This window comes from Alosa pseudoharengus, unplaced genomic scaffold, assembly GCF_046254945.1.
Source record: "Alosa pseudoharengus isolate Yale_2024_CS ecotype anadromous, Long Island Sound unplaced genomic scaffold, YU_APseudo_1.1 YU_APseudo_1.1_scf_3, whole genome shotgun sequence".
In the NCBI taxonomy this organism is placed as follows: Eukaryota; Metazoa; Chordata; class Actinopteri; order Clupeiformes; family Clupeidae; genus Alosa; species Alosa pseudoharengus.
In genome coordinates this window covers 3,880,650-3,896,205 of record NW_027468718.1, presented here as the reverse complement: position 1 = coordinate 3,896,205, position 15,556 = coordinate 3,880,650, and the positions used below count along the sequence as shown (strand labels likewise).

At 42.9% G+C, this 15,556-nt stretch overlaps 1 long non-coding RNA gene across 1 annotated transcript in view; it reads left to right on the top strand.

Annotated features, from left to right (window-relative positions):
• The window catches only part of LOC143100042 (uncharacterized), a 3,120-nt gene extending 1,233 nt beyond the window's left edge, over nucleotides 1–1,887 (top strand). Inside the window, exons 2-4 of the long non-coding RNA XR_012981809.1 lie at nucleotides 125–192; nucleotides 378–552; nucleotides 932–1,887. This is a non-coding gene — a long non-coding RNA (uncharacterized LOC143100042). The remainder of the gene's footprint in view (nucleotides 1–124; nucleotides 193–377; nucleotides 553–931) is intronic.
• Nucleotides 1,888–15,556: the final 13,669 nt, after the last annotated feature.

Genomic DNA, 15,556 nt, shown 5'->3' with positions numbered 1-15,556 from the left:
TCACATTCACTCACTCCTTACATACATACACACACACACACTCAGAGATTACATTCACTTTCTCACTCACACACACACACACATCACGAAGAGTTGTTGAGTGCCTTTCTTTTCTTTTGCTAAGGGATGTGCGACCGTAGCTGATGTTGAGTCTTCCAAGCCTACCTGTGACGCCTCGCCTGATATTACTAGGTATGTTTGTTTTCATTCACTAGAGTAATAATGATCAACATATACATATTTAAATCAACTTTTGAACACTAAATGTTTTTTTTTCTGTATTGAATTTTGTTTGGACAAAATCCTAAAATGAATCTAATCATAGTTGACATGTGGATCTATATCTTAAATTGAATATGATAAAAAAAAAATTTCAGGTGAACGACAAGGTAGTCATCAAAAGTGGATGGTCAGCATTGAATTCTTAATCGTTTGTGAAGGGTCCAACCTCGCCACATTTCTAACAGGCCTTGCGACATGTTTCTCCACCTTCTACATTCTGAATCTGCAATATCAGGAGGAGGCAGCGTGCACCCTTGAATTCATCCAGAGGTAAGTTCATGTCACACTTTCGAACCAGAATTTGTTTTATGTGTGGTATGTATTGGGGGGGTTGTGTAGTAGTCTACTATGTAGTTATAAGCACTACTATGCAGGATTACACCCTCTGTAGAGAGCAATCATGCATAGTACTGCTGTAATAACCACAGAACACTATACTTCTACTTCATACAACTGATTAAATCAAATATAAATGCAGTTACAGTAAGTAATAAATGTCAGTTAATTTCATTGTGAGAAAGTGTGTTAACGTTACAAATTCACATCCGATTCATTCACTTTGGCACAATTTTCCTCTACATGAATCCTAGTGTACCCTATCAGTTTTTGTAACTCTCTCTCTTTCTCTCTCTCTTTCTCTCTCTCACAGAAAAAAGGCCCAGAAGAAGCCTAAGAACAATCACTAATAAGTAAAGTGAATGTTATACTTGATTTCTCATGAATGTTACTTGATTTGCTCCCTGATTATCATTTATACTCATCTCTGTACTTTAAATTCTTCTGGACATAATCTGTCAGTTTATTCATTCTCACATGTACACAAGCCCAATGCGATGCAATGATATTGATAATTATCTGTGATAATTATTCTGTATCTTATTTGATTTTGAAATAGTACTACTGTAGATAACATGTCTACATTTTACATACATATGTGATACACAAGCCTAATGCGATGTTTTTATTTTCCATGATAATTCTTTTGTACCTTATTCCCGATTTTTGAAATACAACTAGATCACGTGTCTACATTTTACATTCATACGTGATACACGAGCCTAATGCGATGTTTTTGTTTTTCATGATAATTCTTTTGTACCTTATTCCTTGTTTTTTGAAATACGATTTTCAAAATACAACTAGATAGCGTGTCTACATTTTAAACGGGCCTAATGAAATGTTTTTGTTTTCCATTGTAATTCCTCTGTGTCTTATTGCCTGTTCTTTGAAATCCGATTTTCAAAATACTACTATGTATCTACATTTTACATTCATACATGATACACGAGCCTAATGCGATGTTTTTATTTTCCATGATCATTCTTCTGTGTCTTATTCCCTGATCCTGAAATACGATTATAGTCAGTCTACATTTTCCAAAATTACTATCTTGCTTCATGTCCCTTCATCTTTCAAAAAGATTACTTTACTGTTAGACTGTCAAGTAAGTGCTGTGAAATAAAATATCTGTTAAATTACAAATAAATAACTGATGTGAAAACATGGATTTTTATCTTTAAAATGTTGATTTGAGAGTGGATGAACTCAATATATGGCACTTGTTTCCTGTAATTGTAAAAAAATAAAGACCTGTTGTGTAACTAACGCGAAGATCACATTTTTTTCTTGTTACCCAACATGAAAATTATGTTATACAGGAATTTAATGTTATGGTAGTCTGCCGTTAAACAACGGGAAGCTCCTGGAAATCCTGCCAGTTGTTTCCTGTTAATTTACAGGAAATTAATGTTGTTATTTTACATTAACTTAATGTTAAACCATGGCACCGTTAAATAACAGGAATCTCCTGGAAACTCTGCTGCCAGTTGATTCCTGTTTTTTTACGGGAAAATTTCTTACAGTGTAGCCCATCCAGCCAATCACAGGGCGTACAACACAGCCTGATAGCCAATCACAGGGCGTACAACACAGCCTGATAGCCCAACCAGCCAATCACAGGGCGTACAACACAGCCTGATAGCCCAACCAGCCAATCACAGGGCGTACAACACAGCCTGATAGCCCATCCAGCCAATCACAGGGCGTACAACACAGCCTGATAGCCAATCACAGGGCGTACAACACAGCCTGATAGCCAATCACAGGGCGTACAACACAGCCTGATAGCCCAACCAGCCAATCACAGGGCATACAACAGCCTGATAGCCAATCACAGGGCGTACAACACAGACTGACAGCCCAAACAGCCCAACCAGCCAATCACAGGGCTTCCAAGCCTGATAGCCCAACCAGCCAATCACATGGCGTACAACACAATCACAGCCAATAACTGGTGCCGTGTGACCTGAAAATAATCCTCACATCAGGCAGGCCAGCAAAGACCATAATAAGCTTGGTTGTCGTGAACATGGAGCTGATTGAGGCCGAGCTGTTAATCGTCGTGGTAACGACCCCTGTGGCATCTGAAGCAAGCAATCAGACGGGCAGCGACGTGGCAATACCGGGGTGGCATTCAAAATCATCAGGGCATTCACACACACAATTGCCCACACACACACACACAATCACACAAGCACACACAATTACACAGCACGCACGCACACACACACACACACACACACACACACACACACACACACATACACTTTTAAAGACGTCTCTGCTGTGACTTCAAAAATATATCATTACCACAATAATTTTATTATTCTTGATTCAGTGTGTGTGTGTGTGTGTGTGTGTGTGTGTGTGTGTGTGTGATTCTTGTCCTGTATTTCGTGCTACCCAAAGATAACTATTTCTACGTTCAGCCAAGGGACGAAAGGGATCGCATTGCAACCAGTAACACACTCTCCAATTCAGAACCTAACCACACGAGTGTGTGTCATAGGTCATAGGGCATGCATGTGCTGACACATTAGAAGGAAGAGTAAGTGTTTGTGTGTGTGTGTGTGTGTGTGTGTGTGTGTGTGTGTGTGTGTGAGGGGTGAGGACAAAAACATGTCTGCATAAGATGTCTGGATAGAAGGCGAGAAAGAGAGAGGAAGTGATGGAGAAATGGAGAGATGGAGAGAGGGAGAGAGGAAGGGATGGAGAGATGGAGAGAGGAAGGGATGGAGAGATGGAGAGATGGAGAGATACAGAGAGGGAGAGAGGAAGGGATGGAGAGATGGACAGATACAGAGAGGGAGAGAGGAAGGGATGGAGAGATGGACAGAGACAGAGAGAGGGAGAGGAAGAAGAAGGATAAAAACAGGTCTGTGTAAGACGTCTTGAGAGAGGGAGAGAGGGAACTCACAGGAGGAGAGAGCAGTACGACTCTGACATTAGCCAGGATGACTAAGTAGCTGAAGAGAGAGAGCGGTACGGCTCTGACATTAGCCAGGATGACTGAGTAGCTGAAGAGAGAGCCTGTAAATGCTCCAAAGCTCGTCATCGCTAGCGCTGCTGCTGTTGCTCAGGTTGCCACAGCAACTGCCGAATCATAACAATTATCTCTATTTTACTGTTCTCTCGGGGTGCGTCCAAAATTACCTCCCTCTGAGGAAACGGGAGCAGGCTGAAGGAGCACACACACACGCACACGCACACACACGGACACACACGGAAACACACACACACACACACACACGGACACACACGCACACGCACACACACGCACACGCACACACACACACACACGCACTCATTCAACCCTACCCCATCACGACACAGGCCTCTTTGTAGCTTCGTCATCATCTGCATCATCCTCATCCTCCTCATCATCATCCTTGTCTTGCAGCACTGACTCATGAACACATACAGGAGCGCAGCACTGACTCATGAACACATACAGGAGCCTCATGAACACATACAGGAGCGCAGCACTGACTCATTAACACATACAGGAGCGCAGCACTGACTCATGAACACATACACTATTACGCAATTGCAGCACATACAGGAGCCCATCACTGACTCATTAACACATATGTTATTACACAGTTACAGCACATCTCCGATTAAACAGGAGCGCAGCACTGACTCATTAACACATACAGGAACACTGACTCATTAACACATACAGGAGCGCAGCACTGACTCATTAACACATACAGGAGCACAGTACTGACATATTAACGCATACAGGAGCGCAGCACTGACTCATTAACACATACAGGAACACTGACTCATTAACACATACAGGAGCGCATCACTGACTCATTAACACATACAGAAGCGCAGCACTGACTCATTAACACATACAGAAGTGCAGCACTGACTCATTAACACATACAGGAGTGCATCACTGACTCATTAACACATACAGAAGCGCAGCACTGACTCAAACAGTTTTGGTCAATTATAACCATGTCATTACACGTGTATTACACAAAACAGGTGAGTCATGACCCTAACTGAGTTATAATCATGTTATAACATTTTTATGTTTTTAACAGGGCAGGGGAACTTACACACCCCTACACACACCACCCCTACACACACCACCTCTACACACACCACCTCTACACACACCTCTACACACACCACCTCTACACACACCACCTCTACACACACCTCTACACACACCACCCCTACACATACTACCTCTACACACACCTCTACACACACCACCTCTACACACACACCTCTACACACACCACCTCTACACACACACCTCTACACACACCACCTCTACACACACACACACCCCTACACACACCACCTCTACACACACACCACCTCTACACACCCCACCCCTACACACACACACCACCTCTACACACACACACCACCTCTACACACACCACCTCTACACACACACACCTCTACACACACCACCTCTACACACACACACACACCCCTACACAGACCACCTCTACACACACACCACCTCTACACACCCCACCCCTACACACACACACCACCTCTACACACACCACCTCTACACACACACCACCTCTACACACCCCACCCCTACACACACACACCACCTCTACACACACCACCTCTACACACACCACCCCTACACACACCACCTCTACACACACACACACACACCACCTCTACACACACCACCTCTACACACACACCACCTCTACACACACCACCTCTACACACACACACACCACCTCTACACACACCACCTCTACACACACCACCCCTACACACACACCACCTCTACACACACCACCTCTACACACACACACACCACCCCTACACACACCACCTCTACACACACCACCCCTACACACACCACCTCTACACACACACACACACCACCTCTACACACACCACCTCTATACACACACCACCCCTACACACACCACCTCTACACACACACACACCACCTCTACACACACCACCTCTACACACACCACCCCTACACACACCACCTCTACACACACACACACCACCTCTACACACACACCACCTCTACACACACCACCTCTACACACACCACCTCTACACACACACCACCTCTACACACACACACACACACCTCTACACACACACCTCTACACACACCACCTCTACACACACACCACCTCTACACACACACACCACCTCTACACACACACACCACCCCTACACACACACCACCTCTACACACACACACCACCACTACACACACACACCACCTCTACACACACACACCTCTACAGACACACCTCTACACACACACAAACACCACCTCTACACACACACACCTCTACACACACACACCTCTACAGACACACCTCTACACACACACAAACACCACCTCTACACACACCACCTCTACACACACACCCCTACACACACCACCTCTACACACACACACACCTCTACACACACCACCTCTACACACACCACCTCTACACACACACCCCTACACACACCACCCACACACACACCACCTCTACACACACCTCTACACACACCACCCACACACACACCACCTCTACACACACCTCTACACACACCACACCTACACACACCACCTCTACACACACACTTCTACACACACCACCCCTACACACACACCTCTACACACACACCCCTACACACACCACCCCTACACACACCACCTCTACACACACATACACTTCTACACACACCACCTTTACACACACCCCTACATACACCACCTCTACACAAACACCCCTACACACACCACCTCTACACACACACCACCTCTACACACACCACCTCTACACACACACACACCACCTCTACACACACCACTCCTACACACACCACCTCTACACACACACCTCCTCTACACACACCACCTCTACACACACCACCTCTACACACACACCTCTACACACACACACCACCTCTACACACACCACCTCTACACACACCACCTCTACACACCCCACCCCTACACACACACACCACCTCTACACACACACCTCTACACACACAAACCTCTACACACACCACCCCTACACACATCACCTCTACACACACACACACCACCTCTACACACACCCCCTCTACACACACACACCTCTACACACACCACCTCTACACACACATCCCTACACACACAAACCTCTACACACACCACCCCTACACACACCACCTCTACACACACACACCACCCCTACACACATACACCACCTCTACACACACCACCTCTACACACACACCTCTACACACACCACCCCTACACACACCACCTCAGCATCTGAACTGCCTGTGTTGAGTCCTGGAGTTCCACCTGTGATAAAGATGGTGGATGTTGGAGATAAGTAATGTTAAAATTCCACAATTTAAACGTGAGAGCAAATGCAGCTTTCCCCTGACATTAGCGCCAAGTGGAGTCTAAGCATCTCTATGACATTAGCGCCAAGTGGAGTCTAAGCTTCTCTATGACATTAGCGCCAAGTGGAGTCTAAGCTTCTCTATGACATTAGCGCCAAGTGGAGTCTAAGCTACTCCATGACATTAGCTTCAAGTTGCTCTGATAAATGGTTCGCGAGAAAATTAAAATTCTACTTGGAATTTAATCTGAATTCTTCACACGGCTCTGCACACAACAATAGCTCAAGAACTCTTCACTCAACACATGGCAAACTGCAACACATTGCATGGTCTCCAACTTTGGGTCCTTGTATAAGCATAAGTATATATACTCTTTTGATCCCGTGAGGGAAATTTGGTCTCTGCATTTATCCCAATCCGTGAATTAGTGAAACACACTCAGCACACAGTGAGGTGAAGATTACACTAATCCCAGCGCAGTGAGCTGCCTGCAACAACAGCGGCGCTCGGGGAGCAGTGAGGGGTTAGGCGTCTTGCTCAAGGGCACTTCAGCCGTGCCTACTGGTCGGGGTTCAAACCGGCAACCCTCCGGTTACAAGTCCGAAGCGCTAACCAGTAGGCCACGGCTGCCCACAAAGTGTGTGACATTAATGCAAAAAATATGGGAAACAAATACTTTCCCAAATGGGTAGACCAGAATGAAAATAAAGCTATAGCATGTAGCCTATAGATGGCCAATACAATGACCAAGAAAAACTAACTTATCTTAGATTAACTAGCTGAACAACACAGGTGACCACTTCTGCATAATTCATGGAGTGCTGAAATGTACACTATTTTGATCATTTCTTAATGTGAAACTCAGCAAATATGTTGAACTTATTGCAGGATCATCATAACTATCCCACCTGTGTGTGCCTGATTATAATTCTGAAGTGCAAAACAGTTTAGGCTACAGCTCAAATATTTCCATCCATAGATAACAATAAGCAAGTCTAAAAAAGTATTTTCAAAGTGCACCAGATTGAGGTATTTACGGGTAGCATGCCCCAGTGCAGTTCTAGGTCTAGTGACACCCCTGGTACAAATATGGGAGCTATTTTGACTAAGAGGTGGCCAAGAAACTAGCAATTATTGTCCAAAAAAGTATTGCTACACCATGAAACTCAATATGTTGTCTAATGGTGAGATGGTAATGGCTCTCTCTCTCTCTCTCTCTCTCTCTCTCTCTCTCTCTCCCTCTCTCACTCTGTTACGGCCCCCGGAGTTCCTGGTGATTTATCGTTATGTTTGTTGGCACACCCTGCTGGCTGTGAGTGGTAGGGGTGCTGTTACCTGCCGTATTCTGTGTTTGCTCCCTAACCAGGTGATCCAATTAGCCAGGATGCGGTGCACCTGGTCAGCCTCTTCAAAAGGCTCATTCTGGACCTGGTCTGCAGAGCATTGTCTGGGTTTTTCCTGCTGGTTGCTACCACCGTGTCGTCTCCAGTTTTTCAACACCTTCAAGCCGGTTTCCGAGCCTGCTTTTTGCCCTTTTTAGGGAACATAAATAAATACCCCTTTTGAGCCTTAACCCAGTCGTTGTTCTCCACTTTATGTTGCGGTTTGACACCACAATCACAATCAGAAAATGAACATGTGCTGACAAACTCAAAATCTTGCTGTCACACACACACACACACATGCACGCACGCACGCCTTGAGCCATGTATCTAGGGAATCGCTTGGAGGATTATTGTGTGTGTTGTGGAATTATGGCTGAAATTGCTTTTTGTTCCTGAGCAGTTTTTTAAAGAGGTCTGAGGCAAAGGCCCCTGTTTGTGTGTATGTGTGTGTGTGTGTGTGTATTCTCTCTCTCTCTCTCTCTCTCTGTATGTGTGTTCTCTAGCCTGGCACTGTCGACCTAGATTTTCTGACAGTTGGTGCTGTACTGGTAGACATTTCAGTGGTTTTTTTACAGTAGCTAACTGTTCTACCACCACTACTGTATCTCAATTTACAGTAACAGCACTGTAAACCTCCAGGACACTATTACTATTATTCACATTATTATTAATAATTAATAGTATGTGTATAATTATAATATTGTATTTAGTTACCCTTTTAAATGTATTATAAGGAAGCACCCTACTACTGATCAAATTTACACAGACAAACTTTGCAAAATATTGAAAAGTTTATTTAATCCAAAGTACACATTTCACTTCACAGTACTTTTCTTTCTATCTATTGCTTATAAAAAGGTTCTAACACCTAGTCAGAGTGCTGCCAATCAAACTGTGTCAGTCTGGACACAAACAAAAAAAGTCTGCAATTGCTCTTCACCTGTCCGGGTTTCTGCTTATGTTCCTGTACCGGACATTAGGGGTGGGCGATATGGACAAAAAATAATATCTCGATATTTTTTGTGATTTTGACGATAACGATAATTAGTCGATATCCTTTAAAAAAATGTTTTTGTTAAAGCAATAGCATCATTACAATAATAACCAATAACCTAACCTGTGACTTTTTAACCAAATCAACCAATGCATTGTCACATTTCCAATTCTGCCCCCACTTGTGTGTGTGGCAATGACATGGTCTAGCCAGCTACATTAGAGAAGATGAATAGGCCTAACAGTTTCCCAAGAGAAAGTCTGAAGCTGAAGTTCCTTTCAAACCTTTACGTAGGATTCACTGTAAAACTAAGAGCAGACCAACAGAATACATCTCAGTTATTTCCTTATATGTTTTGTTTTAGAGCAATCACGTAGGCTAGCATTCCAAGTTACAGAACAGAAACTAATGCGTTAGCTTATGGCTAATGTATATGAGAAATCCCATAGAGATGCTAACGGTTAGCATAATCGGTAAACGTAGATATTTAGAGCGAACTTCAGTCCATTTACAAAAGAGTTACATGAGAATAGTTATTTGTTTACAACTGACTATTAAAATACTCAAAGGCTAATGTTTTCTCTCCATATAATTCTGTGTAGGACAAAACATGACTGTCTCATCAATGCTACTTGAACAGAAGTAGCCGCATAAAATCCCAAGTAGGCTACTCTTGCTGCACAAAATAAACATTAGGCGTGCGTGGGACAACGTTGTGACCCACTAGTGATCACGTGACACTTGCTCTGCTGCACTTCTCCCGCATAGCCTACCTCCTGGGAATGTATGAGTCTTCAGTGCGTGATTTCGAGTGTTTTTTCCCCATAAGTAATTTAAATACTCGATAATGTCAATTTGCACATCGTTAAAACAACAATCACGATATTATCGCAGACGATATATATCGCCCACCCCTATCGGACATACATTTCAGTCCCTCCTAACGACGAATCTAGATCAGAGCAGATGAAAAAAAAAACATAGGTCACATAATCAGTATGATGAAGGAGAAGCTTATTACATCCCCTTTGCTGCAACCATACTGTAGGTGATGACAGACAGACCGAAGCAAAGACGTGTAGTGCTTTAAAGTGAACACAGAGAGATCCCGCCTTCCTGCAAGCTAGCTGCTAGTGCTAGCTCCTGGCTAACTTAACCTACAACACTGTAAACTAGTCAGTGCTATCCAGTCAAAAACACTTAATTTGATAAAGACTAAATATGGAACAAAATAAACACAACAAAAATACCCACTGGTATTCTGATGCTACCAACCCCTGAAATGGGCTAACCTAAAGTTAGAGTTATCTATCTCGGCATATTAACTACAATAAGCTCCTACTGTAGGAGCTAAATTTCAAAGATGATAACCAGAACAGCTGGCAATTTTAACAAAACACCAGGAACCAAGAATATAGAATTAGATTTCAGGACAGGACAGACTATCAAAAACGGGGACGTCTAGCACTAGTCACTCTCGAATCTGTCGATATATTGAATAGCTTCTGTTATGTTAATGTGAACATGTCTGTTGCCAGAAAGTTGACGGTGTCATATTACATCGATAGCTGCTATTTCATCGACATTGATGAAAAGAAGACCTATGGACCGGGTTTCATGTGGCTGTTTTGTGAAGGCATATTACCTTTTTGCCCAGTTCTCTCTAGAGTGGCAAAACAGCATCCAGTACACTGACTTTTGTGGGATAGAAGGTGACGTAGACTACCACACTTTAAAAAAACCTGGTGACTTACCACACGTATCATGCAAAATCTCCCTACTTACAGTAGCTTACTGAAATAATCAGTGTTGGGCAAGTTACTTTTAAAAAGTAATTAGATACAGTTACTAGTTCTTCCTAAAAGTAACTAAATTAGTGAAAAAATTCACTTAGTGAATGTTTCCCAATGGAGAGTCACCAGACTCTGTTCACTTTGTGAACATTTCCCAATAGAGTCAGTGGACTCTGTTCACTGCTAACTCTTCTCCTCTGCGGATCAATGGATAAAAAACTATTTAAATTGACTTAAAACTAAACCACTCAAAATAATATGTACCGTCTTTCTCTCTGTATGGATGTGTGTGTGTGTGTGTGTGTGTGTGTGTGTGTGTGTGTACTGTCTTCAAATAGTTTCATGTTTTTGAATGTGGGAAATCCCTGTACATCTAATTAGTGTTTTGACTGCAAACATACACAGTATATTCTATTTCTCCTTTGTTTTTTCTCTCTCTCGCTTTCTTGATCTCTCCCTCTCTCTCTCCTCTTCTCCCTCTCTCTCCTCTCCCTCTCTCTCCCTCCTCTCTCTCTCTGCTTGCTGTGCTTCAAATCTCTCTCTCCTCCCTCCTTCTCTCTCTCTCCTCCCTCCTTATCTCTCTCTCCTCCCTCCTTCTCTCTCTCTCCTCCCTCTCTCCCTCCTTTCCATTTCCCAGTAAGTTCAAATTAATTGACTTTTGTGCAATCCAGCATGTTTACACCCACTAATGTGTGGAACTGGAAATCTGCGTGTGAGTGTGTGTGTTTGTGTGACAGAGAGCACACACACACACACTCCCGCACGCACACAGACAGACAGACAAACACAGAAACACACATACACACACACACATAAGCATGCACGCACATGCAAACAAACACACACACAGTCTTTCAGAGATTATGTGACATTCCTCAGTGCAAATTGCTGCAGGAGGTGTCAAAGGAGATGCTTCCACCGCTTCCACTTTTGTGTGTGTGTGTGTGTGTGTGTGCGCACGTGTGTGTGTGTGCACGTGTGTGTGTGTGTGTGCATGTGGGTGTGTGTGTGTGTGTGTGTGTGTGTGTGCGCACGTGTGTGTGTGTGCACGTGTGTGTGTGTGTGTGCATGTGGGTGTGTGTGTGTGCGCGCGTGTGTTTCCAAAGCCAGCCAAGCATGGGGAGAAGAGAGGAAGACTTCAAAGAGAGCCTGTCTGTCTCTGTACCTCTGGAGTTTCAGCAGTGGCACACCCAGGGACAGAACTGTTGTTTTGCTGCATGAAGCTATCACATCACACACACACACACACACACACACACACACACACGTACGCGCACACGCACACAATAACACACACGCACGCACACACGAATGCACACACATGCACATGCACACACACACGTACGTGTCACCTCCACAATTTCCTCATCAAAATCTACAACTAGTCTACTAAACCCTATTCCTACTCACCTTCTTAAGACTGCTCTCCCCTTGCTGGATAATGTTTTGCTCCAGATTGTAAATAATTCAACGCTATCAGGGCATGTACCGCAGTTGTTTAAGACATCTGTTATTAAGCCACGCCTCAAAAAACCTAGCATTGATCCTAACAACCTGGCCAACTATAGGCCTATATCAAATCTCCCTTTCATGTCTTCAACAAATTGGTGCCTTCTTACATATGAACAAAATCCAGGAATTACATTAGTCTGGCTTCACAGTTCACCACAGTACTGAATCAGCATTAGTTCAAGTTTTTAATGACCTTCTCATTGCTGCTGATAATGGATATGCCCATTGACACCATAGACCATGACATACTACTTCATAGGCTTGAAAATTTGATAGTCATCAAAGACTCAGCACTCGCTTAGTTTAGATCATACCTATCTAACCGTCGGGAATTTTTACAGGTCCATAAAACCATCTCTATGGTAAAATATGGAGTGCCTCAAGGCTCAGTACTGGGGCCCCTGTAATTTATCTATGCTTCCCCTAGGCTCTGAAACTAGGAAACATCGCATTCATTTCCATTCTTATGCAGATGATTCACAACTATACCTCTCCATAAAACCTGATGAATTAACCTCATTAGCCAAACTTGAAACATGTATAAGAGATATAAAGACATGAATGACGAATGATTTTCTGCTTTTGAACTCTAAAACAGAAGTCATGGTTTTAGGTCCTGAAAAGATGAGGGATATCCTATTCTCATCAAAGGCTACATATAGTGATCTTCCAATGATCTCATCCACAAGTGTTAAAAACCTAGGAGTTATAATTGACCAGGACCTATCACTAAATAATCACATAAAACAGATCACCAAAACGTCATTTTACCATTTAAGGAACATTTCAAAGATAAGGAAGTCCTTATCCTTACCAGATGCCGAGAAATGAACCCATGATTTCGTGACCTCAAGGATAGACTATTGCAATGCTCTATATGCTGGCTGCAATAATAAGAGATAAGGAAGGCAGGCCAGAGTTGGAGGAGGAACCCACACACCAGACTTACGTGTGCGGGAACATTTTGGATTTAAATTTACCTATGATGACAGCGGAAAGAAAACGGTAGATAGAACTGCAACTGTCTGCAGGTATTGTGCAACAGGTTTTCATTATTCCAGTACTGGCCCGGAGGGGCTAATTGGGAGCTTGGGGAGGATGTCTAAATATTGTGAGATTAAATGCATTGTTTCTGAAGTTCATTTGCTGCACCCTCGCGGTACTTCACATCTCCTTACTCGCAGTTTCCCAAACAACGTAGCCCTCTCAAAAACTGTTTTTGTCATTAAGGGCAGTAGGAGGCTATATGAGTGGCCCCTTATCCAGTGGCACGGCTCTGACCAACTCTCATTTGCACTTTGCATTTTTCATCACTGATTGGATTAAAATTTGCATTGGCAACATTGGTGTGTGAGTTTTTTCTTGACTAAAGGACTATTTTTTTAAAAAATTGTTCTATGAGTGAAATATATTGCCGTTGCTCTTAGTTCTTTGGGATTTAAGTTTTCTGTTTAAGGTGACAATTCCGCTTGTACATTATTTGTCATTCTTTTAAAGTTGCTCTAAGCGATGCCACACGCTTTTTAGGTTAAAACATTTTATGTTACTTACTGCAAACATCACCTAACCAACCTTTAGTTGACTGTGTCCTGAATACACTGTAAAAAAAACGCAATCTCTGTGGACAGCCCAGGCTCCAAAAATGGCAACAAACACAACCTGGGCAAACCTAGCACATAAAAACAGAACTGTTCCAGCAAATCACAGACGAGATGCGTGTTTAGGAGAGTTTCAATTGCACGGGAACAGCTCAGGAGGGAGGGGGAGGAAGTAGCGAGCTAGCTCTCTGTTTTGTTTGAAAAGTCAACAGAAGTGATGTTACCCACCATCGCTTAGAGCACCTTTAAATTGTAGCGAGTGTGGAGCGATTTCGATGGAGCGGGATGATTTTGAAGTGGAGTGGGGAGCGTAATTTAGCAGAGCAACCTGACGCTAATTTGAGCGGAGGAGCGGCCGAGTGAACAGCTCTGCTCACTAGCTCTGGTTGGTATGAATGAACCTAAGTATTCATTAATGAGTGAATGAGTGTGTGTGTGTGTGTGTGTGTGTGTGTGTGTGTGTGTGTGTGTGTGTGTGTGTGTGTGTGTTCTTGACTACAATACTGTCTAACAGACACTGTTGTGATTCCTGTGAAAAAAAGGGGTTTGACTGCAAGTACAATCAAACCCCTTTCACTGTAAAAAATAATATGCCCTTTTAACTTAAAAAGGTTTGTTACCCCGCTGCCTTACGTTTTTGAGTTAACTTGACATAACGTTTTTGAGTTAACTTGACATAAAATTAAATTTGATTTAACTTATCTTTCTTAGTTAAGTCAACTGAAAATTTTACATAGACTCTTGTTGTGTCAAAAAAGCCATGTAAGTTAACTTGATTAGTTTACATGTTGTTTCAAAATAGGATCATTAGTTGGAATAAATTTGTTCAGACATGTATTTTCCTTGTTAGTTTTTATTAACTTTTAAAAGCTTTTATACTTATTTTTTTCAAAGAGAGGATGCACATCATAATATCAAAGAAAACAACAAAAACGAACTAAAAACACACAGGTGGATCAAATTTGGGGGGGAAACCCATTATGCTACATTAGAAAAAATAATCTGAAAACACACATAAAAACAAATCAAAACTGAGGACCAAGTCCAAGTTCTACGGAAGGTTGTTGTACTACTCTTTACCAAGCAGCCTGTTTTGGAGAAAGCAGCTGCAATGTTCATGTGAAGAGGAGCTCCTTCCAATGTTCAAGAACAGCTTTTGTAGTACTTCAAACGTGAATTTTGGATGCTTCGGGTAGTCCATATTGAGACCCATCAGTCCAAAGAGTTCAAAGGCCTTTGGAATATTGGAAATGTCCATGACGATAAACTGTTCCTCCAAAACAAGACATATGTCATTGA